A 23370-nucleotide genomic window follows, 5' to 3' on the forward strand; every position below is an offset into this window, starting at 1 on the left:
AAAAAAAAAAAAAAAAAAAAAAAAAAAAAAAAAAAAAAAAAAAAAAAAAAAAAAAAAAAAAAAAAAAAAAAAAAAAAAAAAAAAAAAAAAAAAAAAAGACAGAGCTCAAGGCAGCAGAAAACATACATATTTCCTTGAAAAAAATATTATTTGATAATGATACTTTCATGCTTAGTGAAAGACTGTTTGTAGCCACTTCTTCAGAGTTAAATTAACTGAGCCCCGAGAACTGACTGCTGCAGATGAGAGAATCTGACTCTTACAAATATATGAAATGGGAGTAGGCATGAAGTGATGTAAGGATGTGAATCCAGCACTCCAGGAGAAGAAACAATAGGAGTACACCACACCTCAGTCAATGATGTATGATTGTGATATTGTGYTTGTGATTGATTGATGTGTTTGTGATATTGTGCTTTAGTTCCTATAGCAAAGGGCACTAAAGCTCTGAGAGGCAATAAATTCTTATACACTTAGTAATTATGTGGGGTTTTGCACTTTAAAAAAAAAAAAAATTATTTTTCATGCATAAAGCGGGAAAACCCACATATTGTCAAATCTTCAACACCTTTAGAGACTTCACTTTGTTTCCTACTAAACCTTGAACACTTCAACTGGGTTTGTTGTCTTTTTTTTTCTTTGCTTTCCGGAATGACTTTATGATATCAYTGACCAAAAATTTGGACCCATCTGCAAAAGGACATTTAGTAAAGCTAAAATTAACTAATTGAAGGTGTGAACTGAGCTGCATCATCCAATTCTTGCACTGCTGTTAATTTCATACAGAGGTTCACTTGACAAAAATAATTCAAGGCCATGCTTCTGAAAAAGAATGTCCATGCAGATGTAATACACTGCAGTCTAACTTTACACCTTCAGCTAATTCCTCCTAATTTCCCCAGTGTCTCTGTTTGGAAAAATATCCTGGAGGCACACTAATCTTTGAATCAGCTACACAGTCTTTGACTATAATACAAAATTGGCTACATGCCTGGAACTTCTGGTCTCTGATTTTCTCTTTCATCCAGCATTTTTTCTCCTAATATTCCAGATGAGTAAAGTCCAGATGTTTTCTGCTGTTCAAGAAAGCAAACACAGGACACYCTTGGGCATTCATTCTTTACAAAAATATCATTAAATTTGGTCTATTTAATTTGATATACATAGATACAGTTTATCCTTGAATTTCTTTTCAAAGAGTAATTATTGTTTAGTACCTTAGGGCTTCATAATTCTTGCGTACCTTTAAATGGAATAGGGTACTGAATTGTCATGTCCTCCATCATTGGTTTGTGTTTCTAGAGTATGCAAGGCTTGAAAYAGTTAAACTGCTTACTGAGCCAGGTATTTATTCTACAAATATAGGTACAGATCTCTGTTACAATAAATAYTGGGTACAAGTAATCATTTCTCTAGAAGTTATTACTCCTTATTGTAATTTATCATTACATATTTTAAAACTCAGGAAAAAAATTGAGAAAAGCTGACTTTAATACTTGCACAGCATTATATTCACTTCTTAACTCTCCCAGCCATTTCATACATCTTAAGCTGCATCTAGATTTCTTGAGACACTTCTTGAATAAATGCTGTTTACTCTCACTTCTAATTATTTACAACCCAGCCCCATATTTCTTAGTGAAAAACAGTAGCTTTTTCTGATGCTGCAGAGCACATTTATTAAACAGGAAGAAAGAAATTCCATACCAAGTATACAAATGCAACCATTTCACGCATCCTTTCTCTGCACAGTTTTTCTCCCTGCCTATTTATGTATTAGCAAACTTAATTAGAAATTAAAAACTGAATTATTGACAGCAAAAGGATCTTCAAGGACCAGAAAAATTTACAAAACCCAAGGAATCTGAAGATTTCAACAGTTTAACCAAGACGATAATTAAAAATTTTAAATTATAGATTGAACTTTTAAATATCTTTTCACTTATGGTACAGATAAGAAAAATAGACTCTCTAAATTATTTCTGTATTTTCTTTTGTTCAATTTCTTTCTAACTTTTAACAATCATTGTAATAAGAGCATTTCTAAACACAATCAAACTTTACAATTTAAACCACAAGATAGGCCCTTTCTTCTTTTGTAAACAAAAAAGAAATTCCTATCTAGCATGCTATAATCCTCTTGTTCTTTGATTCTGTTCTACTGTCCCTAATAAAGTACTGTTGCCTTTCTTGTAACATCAACATAGCAAATTATCATCTCTTGCAATTCCTTTGATGATGCAGGTTAAAATGTAGTATTCAGGACAGATGATGCTTCGGTGATCTTACTCCTGAAAGAGAGCAGATCCAGCTAAAACCACATGGGCCTGATTTCCTGAATACGAGATGGGTTGGTACCAGGTCACTTTATGGAGAAGAAATATTGAGTAGAATTTTTTCATCCTCYAGGGTTGTCTACGTCATCCTGAGAAAAAAAAAATCCTCCATATAAGAAAATCTAAAGCTAGATAACTTCTAAAGAAAATAACAGTAAACATCTCTTTTCCTTTTAACATTTTCCCTCACTTGTATATAGCCTTTATAAATTCTACTCAATGCTTCAAGACTCAAAAAACATCMCATTCTCTAAGAGCACAGATATGTCTTCTTTGAATGCAATTATTTCCATTAGAGTAAAATTTTCTGACTCACTGATCTTACCACAGAGATTTTCCCCTTATAGTTACCAATGGAACTGCAAGCTTCTATCTGCAGCTCTCTAGGAAATAAAGAGTAGCATGCAATAAACGCTAATAAAGTACCCAAAATAACAACAAAACCCAAAGATTTCTAATTTGATATAATTAAGCACCAACAATCAATGTAAAATGATTTTATCTATTTCTGCAGCAAGGAACTGAAAAACCTCAGACCCTACTTAGAAAGAAAATTGGACACCAGCCCACAATTTCTCAAGAGTTTATTTTTTTCCCYTTTCTTCCAAAAGCCACCATYYGGGTTAGACATTTATGTGAAACTGCTGTAGAAGATGCAAACAGGGAATGCATTGATGGAAAGCCATTGGGAAGTTCTACTGTCAAGAAACAAATTGTAAAAGGTGTTCTCTTTCTTTGGCCCTCCAGAGAAACCAAAGGATCATTTGTACARATTGGTTCAAAGCTAGAGTGTTTTCCCCTTTTTTTTTTTCACTGAGTATTGCTGAAGTGATGTGTGGTTTCCTCCTGAACATTCACAAACCTCAGCTGGGGATTGGCAAGGATGGATTCTGCCCATGTGTGTGCAGGCTTGCTTACATCCATTTGGGCTTCAGAGGAGAATTGCTCATTTTTGCAAATGTTTTTAAGTGCAGACAAAATAATAATTGAAAATAATTTTTGTTTCTGTAACAATTTTCAGGTTGGTGTAGTTTTTGCAGTCGAATTTGTTTTATTTATATATCCCATTAAAAGAGAAAACCTTCTGCCTCTTTGAAGAAAATATCATTAGCTCACTGACACACCCATATATCACCAGCTAAGGAAGAAAGGATGAAATATGGCATTGCATGAGCAAGCCATGGGTTAGAAAACAGATTTTAGTTTGGTGGGTAAGCATGTACAGGCTGCCTTTTCAGTGCCTTAGTATCATATGTTTTTAGGACAAAGACATTGCAACATAATTATTTTCAMTGAATTTTCTGTGATTTTTCACTGACATATTTGACTTGCTTCTATGGGGTTTTTTTCCCTTCTGCCAGATAGTTTCAAGTTTTAAGCATCTTTTTCCTTAACTTTATCCTTACACAATTGTGCAGCAATGTGGACCGAACCTTACAATATACCTTGACAGTACAATGACACTCTGAATATATTTTCCAAGTAGAGAAATCTAGCTAACCTACTTTCAGCATGCAAGAGCAATTCTGTACTGGCTTCCTACACTGATACTGTAAATACCCCATCCTTAAGTTTTTGTAGGGAAACCATGTCATTTTATTCCMTTTCTTAAAAACTGAAGCTTTACCATATGCCCTAAGTCATGCCCTATATGCTACCCCATATCACAGTACGTTAGGAGTTACATGTTTGAGCTGAAAAAGACTGGCACCAAAACTGTTGAAAAGTGTTACAGCAAACAGAAGACATTGGCAGGTGGTGCTATATGTTGGATTTAGTTGCAATTATAATGTTCTTAGAAATATCAAACTGTAAAAAATCATTTCTTTGTCAAAGGCAAAAATTACAATTAGAGTAAACAGAGCAAACAACTGTTACCTGCACTACAAGAGTTGTTTATTTACATTTTTTCTTCCATGGCACTGAAATTTCTCAATTATATCACATTTTCTAATTATAATTTAATTAAGAATGATAGAAAAAATAYACTTAATGTTTAAAATGAAAAAGTAGTTACTTTCTCCTAACTTTACCTTTTACTCTCTTCTTATGCTAAACGGTCACATACATTTTTGACAAAAAAAATAAAAAAGAAAGAAACAAACAAAAAAAAACAGTGAAAAGCACCCAGTAAGATTATCCAGCCTAACCTTCTGTTCCATAACAGAATTAATTATTTGTAAATCCTTCACAATACATTTGAACAATTGGTTTAAACTTTCAATTACATTTATGAGTTGTTCCCATTCTTCATTATCCTTACTGTTATATTTGATGCTTATCTAAACTTCTTTGATCTGCCTCTTCTTAGTGTTGTGCTGCCTACTATTTATTCCTCCTCAGAACCAGAGCTGAGAGAAAATGTTGTGGTCCTTTCCTGTTTGTAGATAACACTGTGATGCTGGAAACCTTTTGTCACTCTGTAGTTTTTTATTCTCCAAAGCAAATAAACATTTTTCTTAACTTTTCCTCTAAGGTCACTTTTTCAAAATTTCTRACACATTCCTCTGCTCTCTTCCACAAAATTTCAAATGGCATTTCTTCAGTGTGATACCCAAAGGGGACAAAATACTCCAGGTGCTACTAATGCAGTAGTACTAGGTAGAATAGACATGTTMCATTGAATGTGTTAYTTTCTATTTTTCTTAAAATGTTTGGTTTAACAGCAGTCTCAATTTTTTGGTTCACATTCAGTTAGAATTCACAGTAAGATGGATCCTTTTCTCAGGAACTAGTACTACTTGGGCGTAATTCCCCAACCTGTGTTTCCAAATTTGATGATTCCTACCAAGAGCTCTGCACCTGTTTAAAAGAAAAAAACACTCCACAAATTTCAACAATAATAYTAATAATGCTGTTGCTTGTACTRCYACTAMCAACTGGTATTATTTCTCCAGTTTACKAAGGTATTTTGCATTACAAATCTATCTTCTGAAAAAGGTTGTAGCTACTATTTGCTTGTAACTGCTGGACAGTTCAGTGAAAATATAATTTATTCTAATTGTCCTTGTTGAAATACAGGAGAGCATCAGAATCAAAGATCAATAAAAACCTCCAGTGAACATATCCTTTCAATGAGACAGATAGCAATTGATTCCTGCTCTCTTGATACAGTTACCCCATCAGTTTTGCACTCACCTTAAAGCACCTGACCCCCTAACTTACTTGAAAGAGCTTTAGACAAAAAGAGGTATTAAGGAAGAAGATGTCAGAAAAAATGTCTTCATTATGACTTAATTTTGTTTAAATTCACTAATCTACGTCCCTCACTGCAACATAAAAATAATTTTAATTTGAAACACCATAGTGCATCTGACTAGATGGCAAAGAAGTCGAAGTCATAAGACCTTTTTCTAAACTGATACTTATTTGAAAGGGATAGTTGCATACAATACCTAGCACCCAGATATTATCATCATTATAACAGATTCCAAAATAGGGTAAAGATAGTACACTAGTGAGAAAACATGGTGCAGAAAAAGTATTCCAAGTTAAGCTATGTCACCAGATTGTATAAGAGAACTTTTCTTACCGCAGCTTAAAATGTAACTTGAAAGAAATAGCAAACTAAGGCTATTAGATACATTTCTAAAAAGTGTAAAGGTCATGTCTAGTTTTCAATGGTTATTTCTTCACAWAGAAAAAGCACAGCTCACAATAAGGTTTTAAGCAAAGACAGAAGCAGTCAACTGAAATAAAGGTCAAGAAATAGCTCTGGAAAAAGCAGATTATTTTTATCCTCTGTTTTGATATTGAAGATAATTTCATTGCCTTCCCARCACTCCCCTTGGCTAATTGAGGTTACTCAAACTAAAGCAAAGATCCATGACACAGGGGATGGGTGGGGATACTCCGTGGGTTCTCTGAAAATACAGCAGCCATATCAAAACAATCTTCCTCACYCTCCTCAGTCCATCTGCCTTTACAACTTCACAAGAAGTATTGTGATCCTGTTATATACCCAAATAACCCTAATTTTGTCAGAAGGATTTTTTTTGCCAATTTGTAAATTTAATTATCTCTTCAGAGGTTCACCTTCTGTAACTAAGAAATTGCATGGAAGAATAATTATACACAGAATAATATTCACAAGATCTCAAAGTATGCAGAGAGATACATACAATAAACTAGAATTTCATCTTGGCAATTAGTTTTGAATGAGTTTGAAAAGCACAGCTTGTGTCTTTAGACACCATCTTGTGTGTTAATAGAGCCAGCACCCTGTCTGTGTTATGATACTGAGCTGTTTAAGGACAGTTCAAAAGTGCTGCAAATTTGCTTTTTAAATATAAATTGTAATTTGAGAGAGATTTCTTTCTTCAAGTCCTGCAATGCAGGAAATACATTACAAATAGCTCTGCTTTKCAAGCACTCTTTGCTAAGGAAACCAACCATCAAAGCAGCATGGCTGAGGATTTTGGAACAGCTAGAAGTGCTTTGCTCTGCTGGAGAGCTGCAAGTGCAATCACAGCCTTGGCACACACAGCCACTGGAGAAGAACTCCCCACAAAGGTTTCAAAAGTCCTTTCTCCCTTCTTCTGCAAGCCAGCCTACAAAACTTAACCTCTGATGTGAAAAACCCCAAAAATGTGCACAGAGACACCTCTGACTGTCATGGGTTATCTTGTATCACTTGTCTTTTCCTTCTGTTCCTGCATCAGTCTCTACCCATCTCTTTTTACTACTCTGTGCATCAGTGTAGTCAGACAGAGATCCCTTCTCATTTTGGAATTGTATGCTCTGTAGCATCAAAAAATCTCAGGGTTGATTTTGGCTCCAAGGAGCTGCTGYAGCAGAAATAAGTAGAAAAGGAGATTGGGATGATCTTAGAGYTTTATCTCTGCCCAGGCCCATGGACTCAAACTGGAAAAGGCTATTCTTTGTGTCTGCTGAGATACCAATTTCCAAGTCTTCTTCAGAAGCTTGGTAGCTGCAACAAGTCTTRTTTTATGTAGGGAGTCATAAGGACAGAGAATAAGATCAGAAAGTTATGTTATGGGGGCTTTTTGTTTTGCTCAGTTTTTTGTGGGCATGGGTTGTAATTGGGTAATAATTACATTACAATTGGGGCATGTAGTTATAATTAACTACAAGTTAAAAAAACAGAATACAATAATTCCTTTGATCTAATTTTTGAACCAGCAATCTAACAATATCATTGCTATCTTAACTTCTATTCTTGACATACAGAAAACATGGTAACTAAGCCTCATTAGTTATTTACTGAAATCTTAGTAAAGTGATTTGAGGAACTTTTCATGGCAAGGCATTGTTGCTAGCTAAATTAAAAGCCTTTCAGATAAATTTCAGTACATCCTCCTCTTACATAATTGCTACWGTAAACTCCATTCATTATCAGTGAGACTACAGCTGGCATGTTTGAAGCACAAAATGTAGAATCAAAAAATGTAAGTGGGACTTGCAAAGACATCTCTTGCAAAACTGTGTCCTGAATTGCCTCAGATGAGGTTTTTGGAATAATTGACATCACTTCTCTGYAGTCGTTTCAATCCTCATAGAGCTCTGAAACTGTATGAACTTTGTTCAAGCCACAAAGATATGGCAGAAAGAAAGATAATCTTGATAAAACTTGCAWGTTACCTGTAAAGAACTTTTTAATACTAGTTGCTGACTCATTTGCATAGGAAGAAAATGCTCAAAATTTGGAGTGAATCCTCCAAGTTTGAAAAACAGTTAGTGTCATTTTTGAATAAAGCATAGATGAGTTTACAGAAATATCTTGCAATTCACATTGAATACAGTACACTTTTTACACAACTATTAATATAGAGCAAAATTACTACTCAGTTCTTCAAATTATTTACATGCAGTAGATGCAAAAGCAATTAAGCCACTTCTCGACACACAACCTCAGCAGATAAACTAATGAAACCACAAAGTTAAGAAAGATTAATCTAAATGATAAAAAATCACACATGGTCAAATGAGACGTCCAGGAAATGAGAGAACCTAGAAGAAGGGACAGATGAGAGAGCTGTCTTCAGGGAATTAACAACAATATTAAAAAGTATACCTACAATTTTCCAGGAGATCTTTGACAAGTAATATTTCCCAGTTGCCCAACTCTGACACTGGCTTAAACAGAAGTGAAGGCTTCCCACACACATTTTTTTTTTAGAATAGAAGAGAAATAGATAAATAAGTGAATCTAGAAGAGGTATATGAGTTATAATTTAAAGGAAAACTTGCATTTTTGTACTTAACAAATATTAATAAAACAAGATGCTTCAGTGTACCATGGGATACTTAATGTTGTACTACTTTTGCTGCCCATTGTTATTACAGTGGTGAAATGTTTGAAGAACATAAGATGGGCCAGAATTCTTGTATAAATTTCACACTGAATTACTTCAATCCTTTTGTAAGGCTTTCTTACATTATCCTCTATGTAACTATTATTAGGTTACGTTTAATAAAATGTTATTTTAAGGTTTATATAAGGACTGGAATATAGATGCTCATGTTTCTCATTTGATGACTCAGAATTGTAATTTCTGCAATACTGACCTTATGAAATTCATTTATTCAATTGTTACTGAAAAGCCCAGAGCCTGAGCCATACTAAAACTGAAATTACCAATTCCCATATTTGGCACAAAATCTCGAATTCCAGCCAAATGTAAGGAAGAGCTTTTCAGAAATGGAGCTTGATTTCAATCATATGTGAGTGAATGATGTGGTAAGGTGCTTGTTTCAAGGCTGTCCCCAGGTCATAACAAAAGCATTTGGAGTTTTATGGGGATAGCTCATCRTTATCTCTTTCAAAGCCTCATCAACTCTGCAGGACAAATCTATCTCAGCCAAACGGGCACTAAAAAGATGTTCATCCAGTCTAACTTAATTGTTTTTTTCATCTCAACATAGGGCASAAGGGCTTTTGCTTCCATAGTTACTAGGATATTTCCTTTGAACTTCTTCCAGAGTACTTTTATCTTTTCCACATGCACTGACAGACAACCCTATGAAGTATGTATGTATTTGTGAAACATTCTGTGCTTCATTACCAATTCTTTGCTGGATATAACATAGGAAATTGAGCCCATTGTTAAAGCCAAATTTCTGACTTTCTGATTTAGGTGTTTTAATATTTAGTAATGTATAAATAGACTTCAGACTATTACAAGTGAAAGATAAAATCAAGAACACTAATTCTGAGACTGTGCAAAGCCAAATTGTTATTATTAAGTATTTTGAGTCAACACAGTAGCTTTCTATATTCAAGCAAGTTKTACCTAATGTACTCCCCACCCTCATGGGTAGAACWCATCAATGTTAATTTAARAAAWTAAAATATGTGCATCTTAAAAAAYGTTTTATCAATATCTGTTTGCTGGCAATAAGAACCTCATGAAAGATCTTGTTGGTTGATATTTTTTGATGCCTTTCTTTGTTATTTTTTAAAAGAAAAATCTGAACTTTAGTTGMATGTATCTAGTTTTTACTCTTGAAAGCACTTATATCACTTAAAAAAAATTCATTGTGGCCTTCAGGATGGAAACATTTTAATATTTCCTCCAAACCCATTCCATTGCAATTCAAAGACTGAGACTTCRGCAAATGAAAAACCTCTATTCTATMTACCTAGATAGCCTATCCATTCTAAACTGATATCAACTGATCCCATTGCACTAYTGTACAAATAGCTTTCTTTGAGAAACACAAAACTCAACAAAACCAAACCAATAAAAAACAAACTAGGTTCTCACTAAGGCAAACAAAAGTAATTTCAAATGTCTGTTAATTTTTGGGGGAAAATTCATAAACATAAATGCTAGCATATTCTGACCAATGATTACGGCTACAGAGTCTACAAAATGCCACAGAAGACTGTAGAGAAGCATAGACTACATTACAGATCTCCCTTAACTTTAAGACACAAAACGCCCACCACCTTAAATATAAATAGCAGCCTCATTTATGTGYTTTTATATAGTCAGGAAACTCAAAATTAAAAAAATGTTGAATTCAAGATTCACTATTACATGTTCTGCTATCATTAAAGATAGTTAGCAATCAATAAACTACTAGGAGTGGCACGTATTCTTCTAATGAAATATTTTATAAAAATAAGTAGGTTGAAGGTTTCTATTAGCAATTGTCTAAAGACAGTTAACTAAATATTGGCTTAATATCAGAATGGGTTGGTCTTTCACTCAGGGAACACGAATCTCGCAAACACAAGTTTTAGTGACAGCTCAAGAAATAAATACACATTACCAGGGCTCTTTTTAATAGAAAGGATGATTTAAAGGAAGTGTTTCACTTATCTTAGAAAGTAAAGCAGTTTCAATGAAGACTTGTCAAAATTATGAATGTATTATGTGCCATGCATCCCTAATTATCCGATATCCATTGCTAAACATTGTGGAAGTGGACATTACAGGGGCAGAGGTTATTCTTGATTCTACTGAGTCAAGAACAGTAGTGAGCATTGAGCCTAATTTCTTTCTGATTCATCTGTTACAGCAGCAATATGAATTTAGACAAAGTCCACATAATTCATCTTGATATAAGTAAGAATTTTTTTATGGTGAGAACAATCCATAACTAGAAGAAGCTGTTCAGGGATGTGATTGAGTCCCTTTCACTGGAGGTTTTCAAGGTGCAATTGCACAGGATGCTGCAGATCTCATTTAGAATCTCTTTCCTATGACACGTTGGACCAAATGATCTTTCAAGGTCCCTTCCAAACTGGTCTGTTTAATGATTCTATGTTTGTGTTAGCAAGTGATCTGGTACAAAATTTGATAGAAGTTTCTTTGCTGCATGTTATTTACATTTAGTTAACTATGTATACCCATGAGATATATGTCGAAGGCATAAAACAAGTACAGTGACAGTGGTGTCTGCATTGTTCTGAAGTGTCGTTTCACTTATGTGTCTTTACTGGTCCCAGCAGACATTAAAACAGGATCAAAATTACTATTTGAAGCCAAATTTTAAGTCCATTAGATGATTAAGACAGATCCTAGTATACCTCATTTATTAAAAGGGAGGCAGTGTTTGTGAAAAATAGCTCCTTATTCCCAGATGGAATACAAGCTGCTCTCRGCAGTCACAGAGACATTTGGCAGTTACAACGTGGTGTTGACACAGCTGCAGGCCCTGGTTGCTGAGCCAGKTTCACATGGCTCTGCTCTTTCCTTCCTCCCTCTTCCCCYTGAAAGYCTAAGGAAAAGTATTGGACAGTTTYTCACSTGGTCTAGTGTTTTTGTGCTTGAGTTTTTACAAGACTCCATCACTGTCTCGCCTGATGCAGGCACACTTGGCTTTTGTATTTCCTGTAGGGTTATGAAGTCACCTCAGTGCCTGTGTTTGAATACAAAGTTGGTTGTCAGTACATGACTGGGTCAAGAGTTAAATGAGGACAGATCAACAAAGACAAAACACAGATGGATTAACTCACACGGGTGGGAGTGAACCACAAAAAAATAAATTCATATTGTCTGTGTTTAGTCAGGTGTCTTGCTGGATCCTTCACGGTCCCTAAATGTGAAAGACTTTTGTGTCTAACTCATCATACAACTCAACACWGAGAAGGCAGAAAGGAAGAAGACATCAATATTTCAATGTTATGGCCCACTGGGATTGTGAAATGTTTCTGCTTTAAATCACCAAATAGTGATCCACTACTTCATTCTTTGCCTGGAAAATAGTAGACAAAATGTTGATAACATAGCACAGATTTCTATGACAAAAGTCTCTACCTTGCTTTCCTTATTTTTTTTCTTGATTGATGAGTAACTGTTTTCTATGACAAGCTCATGCTGTTAAGTTACATAAAGGGACTCTGATACAGTCAGATTTGTCCCTAATGCAAAGTTTAGTGTTCAGCTTCTATTTAAAACTCCTCCAAACATTTTATATTCTTGTGGCAATTACTTAACTMTGAAGAGTTTCTAGAAGCTCCTTCAGAAAACATTTCCATTGCTATTACATGGGAAAAGGGCAGAGGAAAGGGAGTTTTAYTCTTGTATCTTTTCAAGTTTTAATCTTGGGAGCTACCGTGAGAGATACAGATACATTATAATTAAAAGGAAGAAAATCTTTCTCCTTATTTTGAGAACTGGCTGATGAWTTATCCATTTGTGAACTACTAGGGAAAAATTATGCTTTCTATAGACTATTTTACTGTATTTTTTTTTCATAGAGAGACAGGTGTTAGGAATAAATAAAATGGGTTTTAGAACTACTCTCTGTTTGTAGCTATTAATTACTTTTTGCATCAAGAGTCTATTGACTGCCATTTAAAAATAAGATTATTTGAAATAAGTTTTTCTTCCATCACATTACATTCAACTTATTCTTGTATCCTATATTAGTACTAAATGATCTTTTTCCCTTCATATTCTTTGACAAATCTTAGGCCAATTCAATTTAGCAGGAGTGACTACAGATCCYAAAATTTAACTGGTGACATGCCAAGTATTTTTTATACTCCACTTATATAATAAGAATAATTTTATGTATTTTAGACACTATTACACAAGCTTCTTATTGTATAGTACTCCTCTACAACTTTTGCCACCAAAAAAACCCATAAAATCAACAGTTCTCCATTGGCTTTTAAAMTATTATACACAAAAATACTCTACATGTGCTGCATTACCAAGAGCAAATGGATGACACTTCCACAGTGCACAGCAACACTAGAAATCCTGGAAGCTGARTATTAAGGGAGAAGAAATGCCAAAGTGCCTTCTGGGATCAAGATAACAGGCCTGTCTGGTACACCTAAAGTTTTATATGCAGTCACTGAGAGTTCAATGTCATTGAAAACCTTTGAAGCAAARTCCTGTGTGACTAAATTAGGTGTGYCCTTCCTCCATTGYTGTTTGGCTGTAAATCACCCTGGGGCTCACACACATCCRTGTGGCTCACGGAATGTAACATAAGCACTTCTTCCCTCAGGCTCCTCCAACTGGCAGCAACATCTTGGTTGGTCTAAGATGAGGATAAAACAGATGGAATTGTTTGCTTCAAACATTGACATTAGCTAGAAGAAAGACAAGKATTTCCAGTTTCCAACAATGCCCTCTATTTTAGGTTTTGCAATCCCATCATAATAAAAGAAATTAGATTAGCAGGAGGAAGATCGCCATCTTCTTTCCAAGGACTAAATGAAGCCCTAAACCAAACATTTTCTAAGAAATTTAAATATATGAATGATATTTTTCTGCTCAAATTTGGATTAGAACAGGCTGTATATATATCTCTCTCTCTCTAACCAGGCATTAAAAACCTCACCCCAAAACCCAAACAAATAAAAAAAATCCCACAAACACTAAAGTTGAATACCTGTGGAATTTGTATACTCTATAGTGCCTAATGACTTTATATACAAAAGATTAACTATCTGGATTTTTGCCTGATATTTATGTTCTGTACTTGCAATTATTCTTAGTACCCAACTGGGATTTGGGTAGACTGGATCAAAAACTACTCAGCTCTTGATTTAAGCTATATACCCACATTCTGAAGTCAACAGGAAGTCATTGTACTTCACAGACCTCAAAAACAGAACAAAATTTAAATAACCAGTTAGAGAGAATATGCACTCCATGACAATTTTTTTAGCTTTTGGAAGACAGAACATACSAGTTTTTTATTTAATAGATGGGCTCAAAAAGCCCTAAATAGTTTTTTTAATAAAAGCTCTTTTTTGTAACTGGGTTTATTTTTGGAAGAGCTGCTGCGTTTTGTCCCATGAGAACTGTAGCTCTGATGCTTCCTGAATAAATCTTGACCTTCTCAAGTGCTCTTTGCTAAAAAAGTTACAATACAGATTACACACCCTAAAAATAGTAATTCAAAATATRTTTATGAATTTTAATCCCTTTTTGATTCCTTCTCAAGGCAGTTAGTAGGCAAGAGGCCTCTCCTCTCCTTGGAATGATGTGAAGCTACCCCTAACAAAACTTATACCTGAACAGAATGACAATCCTGCAATTATTTGCTGTATCTGGATATAGCTTTTGTCATGCTTTAAGTCAGAACACAGGCTTCAATTAAGATTGTGTAAAGCCTCAATTCCACCCCTCAAAACATCTTGCCACCTTTTGGTAGGGGCCTGAATGCTTGGAATGACACAGACCATCTTCAGAGACATCATTAACGAATTGTAACATGAACCAAATATGGTCCCTRAAACTGCAAAAAATCTGAAATTATAAATTTCATGCATCATTGGCCAGATTTGTTTTTAATCAAAGAACAAATTACTCAGAACAATAGTTATTATTAAGGTTAATCAAAAGGACAAACTCCTTTACTCAAAAGTCTGAGGAACAAAAAATACTCAAATAGAACTAAAATATTGCATTCTGTTTTGTCTGTATATGGTGYTTATACAATACCAAATCTACTCCTCTCTGCATCTTCAGACAGGAGCTGAAATTATTAGATGGTTTGGTTTGATTTGATTTTGGGGGTTTGTGGTTTGTWTTTATCTTAAACCCATATTTTCTGGATTTCTGACATATTGTTGTCTTCTAGCTGCCCTTTGGTAGCTGTAAGCCTAAGATGACAGATCCAAGACATCTGAAGACAAGTTTCTGTTGAGGAACTGTTGGGTCTGGAGATATATCCCTCACCACAGCGAGACAGATAATTCTTGGATCAGAGACATCAGAACYCCAAAAGGCATTGATTCATGGAGATCATCTGACATTTTGTCTGGTGGCTTCCAAATGCTTCCTGAGGCAGARTTTGATACCTAAACATGGAGTAATTAATCTGTCAAAGCTGTTGATGAAGCCACAGTGCCCTGGAACATGCAGCAGTTCTTGGAAAGGATGCTCTGGTTTGGTTACTTCCTGCCTGCTTTTTCCAATGTCAGCAGCAAACATGTCAACAATTCAACCACTACCAATCCACTACAGGGATTTAATCAGAGGAAAAGCTGCTCCTGCACCAAGCACAGATCATATCCATTCAGCTGTCATTAAGGTTCTGCCTTTACCCAGTGGGCTCCTTCTTCAGACTACATGACAGGTGATAACCTTAGCCCCATGTACTGGGTCCAAACACCACAAGGAAMTACCTCTCCTGCAGCTTGAATAGAAAATACCAAAGCTATGGCTCTATTTCATAAACAGGGAATCAGTACTTAATAGGCTGACTGTTATTTACTGCATGTAATCAGGCAGCTACTCAGACTTTAGAGTTGACTTCTCTGCTGTACCTATATGCTAAATACAGTGTCATTTGAGTCTTTTATCAGAACCACATGGTCTGTTTATGACATATCTTCAAATGTTATTTTTGGATCTTTTCCAGTCTACGTGTCTTGATTTTACAATTACACTGTTGCTTTATATAGATCTCATTTTATCCTTGATGGACTACAGACATCCTGTTTGCTGGCCTATTATCCAGCTCCTTATCAGTTCCACTCTAAAACATTATTTCAGAGAGTATCTGTTGYAGTTGTGCAACTTTCTCAAACAACAGTCTTTTAATCTACCCTTTCTAAAATGACTAATTCCAAGTACTTGAAAAACTTTTTTAACTAAAGAAAATAAAGCATATTTTAAGACAACCAAACAAGAAAAGGCAAAYAGACTAAAATATAACAATAGCATTACTTTAATCACATGAAACAGAAATATCTCTGCATAAGTCCAATRCCTGCACAAAATGATCACACTTAAAGAAAAAACCTCCAACAAATTAAGTTCTTTTTCTGGACATTTCTGAGACACTGGAATTTATTTTCTACAAACTTTCAAGACGGATCTGACCAACAACCTTAGACTAGAAAAAAAAATCTTTGTAAATGTGCTGGTTCAAGCAAAAGAAAGGTTATAATTTTAATTTCTTTTCCTGAAGAGATATGTTTGCTCATATGATTGAAGCAAATGTTCTGTTTGTAGGCATTGTGCTGTCCATGCTGGATGATGGGAAAAAGCAGATATGGCATATATAGCTCTGGAATTACATTTAATGTTAAAGGGATAAACTAAGCTAACTAGGTTGTATTTTTCTTTTTTTTTTAAAACACCCTTTTATTCCAAAATGCCATGGTTTAGCAGCAGCTACATAGGGAGCTGATCATAAGAATCATCATTATTACATTATATTACATGCAACCTCAGGCCAGAAACAGTTGGTTAACATCAACTGGTCACTGATAAGTATCTCCACTTGGGAAAGGGACATCAGTAAATATGCTACTCCCATCCACTAAAACAAAGTTACCTCATCATCCTCATCAGAACATTTTGCATCACCTTAACGAGATGTATTTTGTTGATGGAACTACACCAAGGGGTGCAATTCTCATACTTAAAGAGGATGTGAGGATTGGGAGTTAAAGAAAACCCCATTTAATGATCACTCATTAAATGAGAACAATAGCTACTTCCAAACTAGTTCATAGCAGAATATTTTTTCCTGAGAAAATTCTGGTTTTGAGAGCTTAGAGTAAACTGGGAGTCCAGGATGGCTGCCACTTTCAGCTACTAGGTACAATTAGATAAAAATATTCACTTTTTGAATATTTACTGTAAGTACCTGAAGAATTTTTTAATAATAAAAACAATATAAACAACACCTCAATCATTGCATTTCTCAGAGCAGCCAGCAGAAAGATTGCTTTGTGGTTTTACCAGAGGAAGTAAAGAAGAAAATGCAGAATTATTCTTTGATGGGGAAAAGTGTTTTTAATGGAAATCTCCAAGAACATCATCTTGAATAATGACCTATGGCCTCACAGAACCATCTCAAGAGAACTAACCCTCAGTTTATGCTAGCACTTGAAAAATATAAACAAGGTGCTTCATAGGAGTGGCTGCTTATTTTGCTGCTTATTTTGCAAATCTGCACCAAGCTCCCAAAGAGTGAAATCAGAAAAGCAAAACAGTCTCTAAAGTTTTGTAATTTCTTGCACCAAAAATACTGAATTGGGATTTCAGAAGCAGAGAATTACAATCAGCTTCTGCCTCAGAATTCCCAAGAGCTAAGTAGACCAGACCTCCAAAATTAATCGGTTTTCTGACCAAGCATTTTGTTTTCTTGTTGCTTGAAGAGGTTYGGAAATATCTCCCGTGTTTGCCAGAACTTTCCTGAATGGCTCCAAGGCATAGGAGCATGGCTGTTCTTACAATGCCATGGATGAAAGTCTAGTGCCTCAGAGGCCTACTAACAATGTAAAAAAAATCACTGGATCTCATCTGTGAAAAACGAACAGTATTCAGTTTACAATTTTTCTTCTCTTCAYTAAGAAGCTCTTTCTAGACATTTCTGTTCTTCTACCCTTTTTCCAGCACAAATCCAATAGCACATWAACTAACATGAGTGAAATGAGACAAATTAGCAGTATTGCTTTATTATTTTTGAAAATACAAATTTAAGCTTTCAGTTTGCACAGCATCACRTATGGACTGACCTTTAAATGCTGCAGTATACGGTTCATTGATCTATGTCACTGTTATGATTCTCAAATACCTGCTGCTACTTTCTGCTGTTATGAATCCAGCATCTTGAATTGTGCCAAGGCATTTTTAAATACTGCACTTGGATATGCTACGATGCTCCTGCTGCTTTCACTAGCTACAGCTATTCCACCAATCTACTAACTAAGTCTAGGTTAAATTAAGCACAAGAAGTCTGTTACACAGTCCTTTTGTCCACATCTTATGATACTGGTCCATCCCAAGACTGGAAAAAGGCATTACAAAAACTATATAGAGCATTTTCTAACCAGGAGGTGTTAATATCAAGTGTGAATGTACAAGGAATGAAATCCTACAACTTATTTTTCTCMTTTTCTTTAGGATTTACACACTATATTTTCCTCCATAGGGACTTAAAAAATGTTGTTGTGTTGATAAAAAAATATAAGATTAATCATCTGTGTGTCATCTGAGTTAATAGAATTGTTTCTCTAGCTAATAATTGGGGAACGGTGAAAGCGGAGTTGAATTTTTCCATCTCACTCTTTGATTTGAGACTGAACCTAAAAGAGATACACTTTCACACCCTTGGGGAAAAAATAGAAAATTAATCTTGCATTGCTGTTATGCCTCTGTTAGCAGCAGGGTATGAGGTCACACTGCTGCCTCAATAAAGATTGCTCAACCTCCTACGCCAAGTGATGTGGTCCTGCAGAGTATGAACAGCTTGTCTATGAAAGAAACTCTGGATGCAGTGGCTCTATAAATACCTAGCCTGTGCTGTTAATAAGGTGTATCAGCTGGCAAAAGGTCTTGCAGATGACTAAAGGCTATTGAACAGTAGTTTTCCAGCCTTGTAAAATTGCTCTCCCACACCTTTCCCTTAGAGTTCACCCCCACACAGGCGTAAATCCGGACAGAACTGAATGTTCCCAAGATGCAAAGTGCAAGATGTGAAAACAGGGATTTAGTGCCCACTTTCTCCCCATGGCATCATCCTCCACTATGGGGGATACAAAAGAAAGGGTGGGTGGTGAGGTGGTGGTTCCATAGGCACCTGAAAAGCAAATACTACAGCTATTGACTCCCTAAAGAGGCTGGGAAGTGCCTGGATCACATTGTTAATGTCACCCTCAACATTACCTGTGTTTTTCCTTTTAGGCATCTACCAAGCAGCATTTGTGAAAGAAACATAGAATATCCTGAGTTGGAAGGGACCCACAAGAATCATAAATTCCAATTGGCCTGGCACAGTACAGCCCAAGAACTAGACCATGTGTCCAAAAGTTGTCCCAATGTTTTTTGAACTCTGTCAGGCTCRTGCTGCTACCACTTCCCTGGGGAGCCTGTGGCAGAGGCCAACCACCCTCTGGGTGAAGAAAATTTTCATAATATCCAGCCTAAACCTCCTGACACAATTTCATGGCATGCCCTCAGATCCATAGCTTGTCACCAGAGATATCAGTCCCTGCCCCTCCTCCTCCTGTTCACAAGGAAGTTGTAACTGCAGTGAGGTCTGTCCTCAGTCTCCTCCAGGGTGAACAGACCAAGTGACCTCAGCCACTTCTCATATGGCTTCCCATCCAGACCCTTTACCATGTTGCCATCCTTTGGGTGTTCTCTAGTAGCTCTATAACCTTCTCATATTGTGGTGCCTAGAACTGCCCACAGCACCTGAGGAAAACAACTAAGACAGAGAAAGGCCTGCAGGGAAGCCTGGGACAGCTGCTGCAACTTTTTGAAAACCCTGCAATTCTACTTCCTTCTCCCTTWAAAGGGTTTCCACTTACCAGCCTCYCTACAGAATTTAGAAAATTACAACTAATGAACCTCAYCTAATATTGGCAATTTCCAACACCAGCAYTATAAAAYATTCACTTGCAGGMCCTTAATGCACATCTTACWGGTCATGTCAAAKAAGAAAGTGCAACAGAGCAATATGTGAAGTCACCAGAGCTCTGTCCTYCCCACAGCAAAGAAAACAGGTGTGCCATGGCTTTTGCAGCTGAACACAACACAAAAGCAGCGACTCTGGCTTACAGGGGAAAAAGTGAATGTCAAAGGAGCAAATGTAAGAACAGGGCACTTAACTTTCTAGCAGCCTCCAACCCCCACAGTGCTTCATTTTGAGCCACTCCGAGATGCACTTTGCTCCTTTATATTAGACACTGACAAGTTCATGGAGACATTCATTATTAGTGCCCAAAATGTTTTTAGCACATATCATATTCTTTGACTAGAGGCTCTRTAGATCAGCTAAGTATGTGAAGGACCATCTCTGCTGTTTTATTTTGAACCTGGCTCTGACTACTTAACAGCTACTGGTTAATTTTTTCTGTTGACTTTTAGCGCCTCTTCTCCCACAATAAAGTAATATGGCAGCAATTTTCTTCACACAGCCTGTGTGCTACTAATGCATCACTCTCAGGTCTCCAAGTTGTCTTCTTTCCCTCAATCACTTGGTTGAACACTTCAGCTCACTCCATTTTTACTATTTGTAACAGAAGATAACTCAGACACCTGTAATTCAAAGGTGAAAGTATAGCATTAAAAAATCCTGAAACTGACAAACCATAATCAAAAACCTCACCCCATCCAGATCAGAATGCTTGTTATTTCTAGAAATTATGCATGCACTACTGCTTGTGCACTACTGTTCTAGCTCATAGGAACAACATGATTTATTACACCACATGGCCAGATTCACAATTGGACCTACAGTGTTGTATTTTGCAATATTTCATTATTGACTCCAAAAAATGAAGACAAGCTATAAGCCCTTACTTTAGGTACTGAACATTTCAAGGAAAAAAAACAACCCCATACCTTTATATTAATTTACTCACAAAAAGCATTCAGCTTCCTTCTTTCTTGACATGATAATTCAGTTTATTTACATGAACACCCAGGGTTCCCTAGCTTCATGCTTTCCTTGCTCACCAAACCTTCAGCCAGTACAGACCCCCCAGCCTCCAGCTCCAAGGCCTGGTGTTTTTCTTTTATTTGTCCATGGTTACACATCTCTAATCTTCACAGAAAAATACTTCACACAGCTCCTTCTCACAGTTTGTCCATACACTCACAAACCAAGCTGACTCTCAGCTCTTCTGCTCTTAAATCTACAAGTGTCGTATTCCTCACAAACCAATAATAATGGAAGTCCCTTCCACTACCAAGTTTCAAACCTTTTTTCCAGAGCTTTCAGTCTTTTGTCTAATCCTGCCATGAACACCTCTAGCGTTTTATCTCTAGAGATAAATCAAGGAAGTTTTATTCCTCAGAGTCTGATCTTTAAGAAAGAGATGTTACATTTATAGATCATTTTAGAGGATATAATTATATAAGCACAATTTAATCATTATGAGTCATTGTGGATATGGAARGAGTAAATCATGTTAAAGAAATCTGGTTACTTTTAAAAATGAAAAATGTTATTAGCCTAGATAAACCAAGAGTCTTGACATAACTGGGGTTTTAGGAGGTTCAGAGGAAAGTCAAAATGATGGATCGTTGTTATCATTAAGAAAKCTTCCTTGTGGATGGAGTAAATCTTTATTGAAACTTTTGTCCAATATCAAGCACTCGTGACCCAGCACTCACATCTGAAAGTCTGTATTTTGAAGTCTGACTCTTTCCCATCCTTGATGGGTTTGGGTTTTTAGGGCATCTGGTGTTCCTGAAAGACCACGATAAGTTCAGTTGACTCCAGGTCTGATGCAGTTGCCTCCCTTCARGGGTGAGCAGTACCAAGGTATCAATTAATACCCAGAAAAACAYGGGATTGGACAAAAAGTGGAAAGGCAGCTGCTGAGAAGTGAAGTCTCACAGGGTTKTAGATTAAAACCAGCAGATTTTCATATTTTATTCAACGGTCTACATAAAGCTCTAATAAGTCAGATCATTAAATTTGCAGACGATACTAAAATAAGCAGAGTATTTAAGACTCAGAGGGATGCAAGAATAATCCTGATATTAATAAAATGGGCTCAGAGGTGAGATAGGAAATTAAATGAGTATTCATTTAATKTAATGAAAATTGACACACTTCAGTAAAAATAATGTTCAGGAGACATACTGAGACACACTTAAATTATACTAAGGTAATTAATATGTAAAGAGACAGACAGTTATGAGCTATTCTTGCATTGCCATTCATAGTTTTAAATTCTAAGAAGACATGACCCCTGTCCTAAAGAGATAACAGACTGGCAYAGACAAAATAACACACTGTCATTTAACACACTAAGAAAGAGAGTCTGCCAGAACAGCCAGAAAAGAGAGAGAGAGCCCTCTGGACTGCTAGTCACTAACATGACTCAGAAGACTGACTCTGATGRCCATCACCACATTTGACTTTTGCTATTTTCTYCTCTACAAATTTATGTCTGACTAAWGGCTACYTCAAAGCTACACARARCATTTTAARAAAAGAGTCCYCAGGTATGAAAATAGAAATGTTATATTACCAGCTATCTGAATAAAATGCAAGGAAATGAAATGCCTATTTCTAAGAGGAGGGAAAAACCACTTCAGTTGGCAAACAAAAAAAAAAAATCCAAAATTTCCAACCTCTAAAAGTAGACCTTTAAGTCTCTCTTAAGGCTGCAGAAGGAAAAAAAGCCTGAGAATAAATCAAGCAGAAAGCCAGCAAGATGCTGACAAAAGGGCAAAAAAAGGAAAAAAATGAAATCAGGAACAAAATAAAACAAACCAGCAGGCAGTCTAAGACAAAGGTCCTTTACCTTAGTTCACACCAGGAAAAAAGCAACCCCAAAACCACCACAAGAAGCACAAAAGTATTTTTAAGTACTTAGTAAAGAGTCTGTAAAAGCCAAAGTTGTTCTTTATTAATATGACTATAACAGCTTGTCATAACACATACCTCCAGAGWGGAATACCCCTTTTTCATTATACCAGTGAAAATTCTGAGGAAGACTRAAAAAACTGCTTCTCACAATTTCCCCATTGAACCATTTATATTAAGAGCAGCATGGTCCCCTGATGTACTGGGTTTAGCCAGATTTCCCCACCTAGTCAATTAACAGCCCAAATTAACTACAAGCATCCAGCTGTAGAGACTTGGTTAGACCTTTTGTTTGTTACAATTCAAAGAGCAAAATTTCAAGGAAAAATAACAGCAGTGTTAACAGAGGGAAACTGCCAAGGTCATATGATTCATTTATGAAGGAGCTTAGCAACAAAGGAGAGCTGTGAAACACTAATAGCAAAAAACCAACTGATGCTGGATTAACACAGCATCGAGCAACATCTTGAAGGAGATCAAAGTAGTAAACAAAATGAAATTCAGTGATGAGAATGAGAATAGGGTGCTCAGTTCTTAGCAGTATGAAAGGGTAAATGAATTGCAAAGGACCCACACAAGTTACAGCAACATAAACAAGAGGAGGGGAAAATATGCTAGTTTTGCCTTGGTTAATAAGAACAGAAATAAATTTCTAAATTTCCTTGCTTAATGAAACAWTTTGTTGGTGTCATTCCTAAATAAAGAACAAGAAATCTGATTTTTATAAATAATGTTATCCYAAAATATTTAAACAAAAAGCAGAAGAGTTACAGGACATAATGAAGTACTATTTAAGATTCTCAGAAAACAAAAT

The 23370-nt window shown here is 35.9% G+C and overlaps 1 long non-coding RNA gene across 1 annotated transcript in view; it reads right to left on the reverse strand.

Annotated features, from left to right (window-relative positions):
- The window catches only part of LOC130577612 (uncharacterized), a 41335-nt gene that overhangs the window by 16552 nt on the left and 1413 nt on the right, over window positions 1–23370 (reverse strand). The window lies entirely within an intron of this gene.

Source organism: Malurus melanocephalus, unplaced genomic scaffold (genome assembly GCF_030028575.1).
Source record: "Malurus melanocephalus ecotype Western Australia unplaced genomic scaffold, MMel_1.1 scaffold_185, whole genome shotgun sequence".
NCBI classification, from domain to species: Eukaryota; Metazoa; Chordata; class Aves; order Passeriformes; family Maluridae; genus Malurus; species Malurus melanocephalus.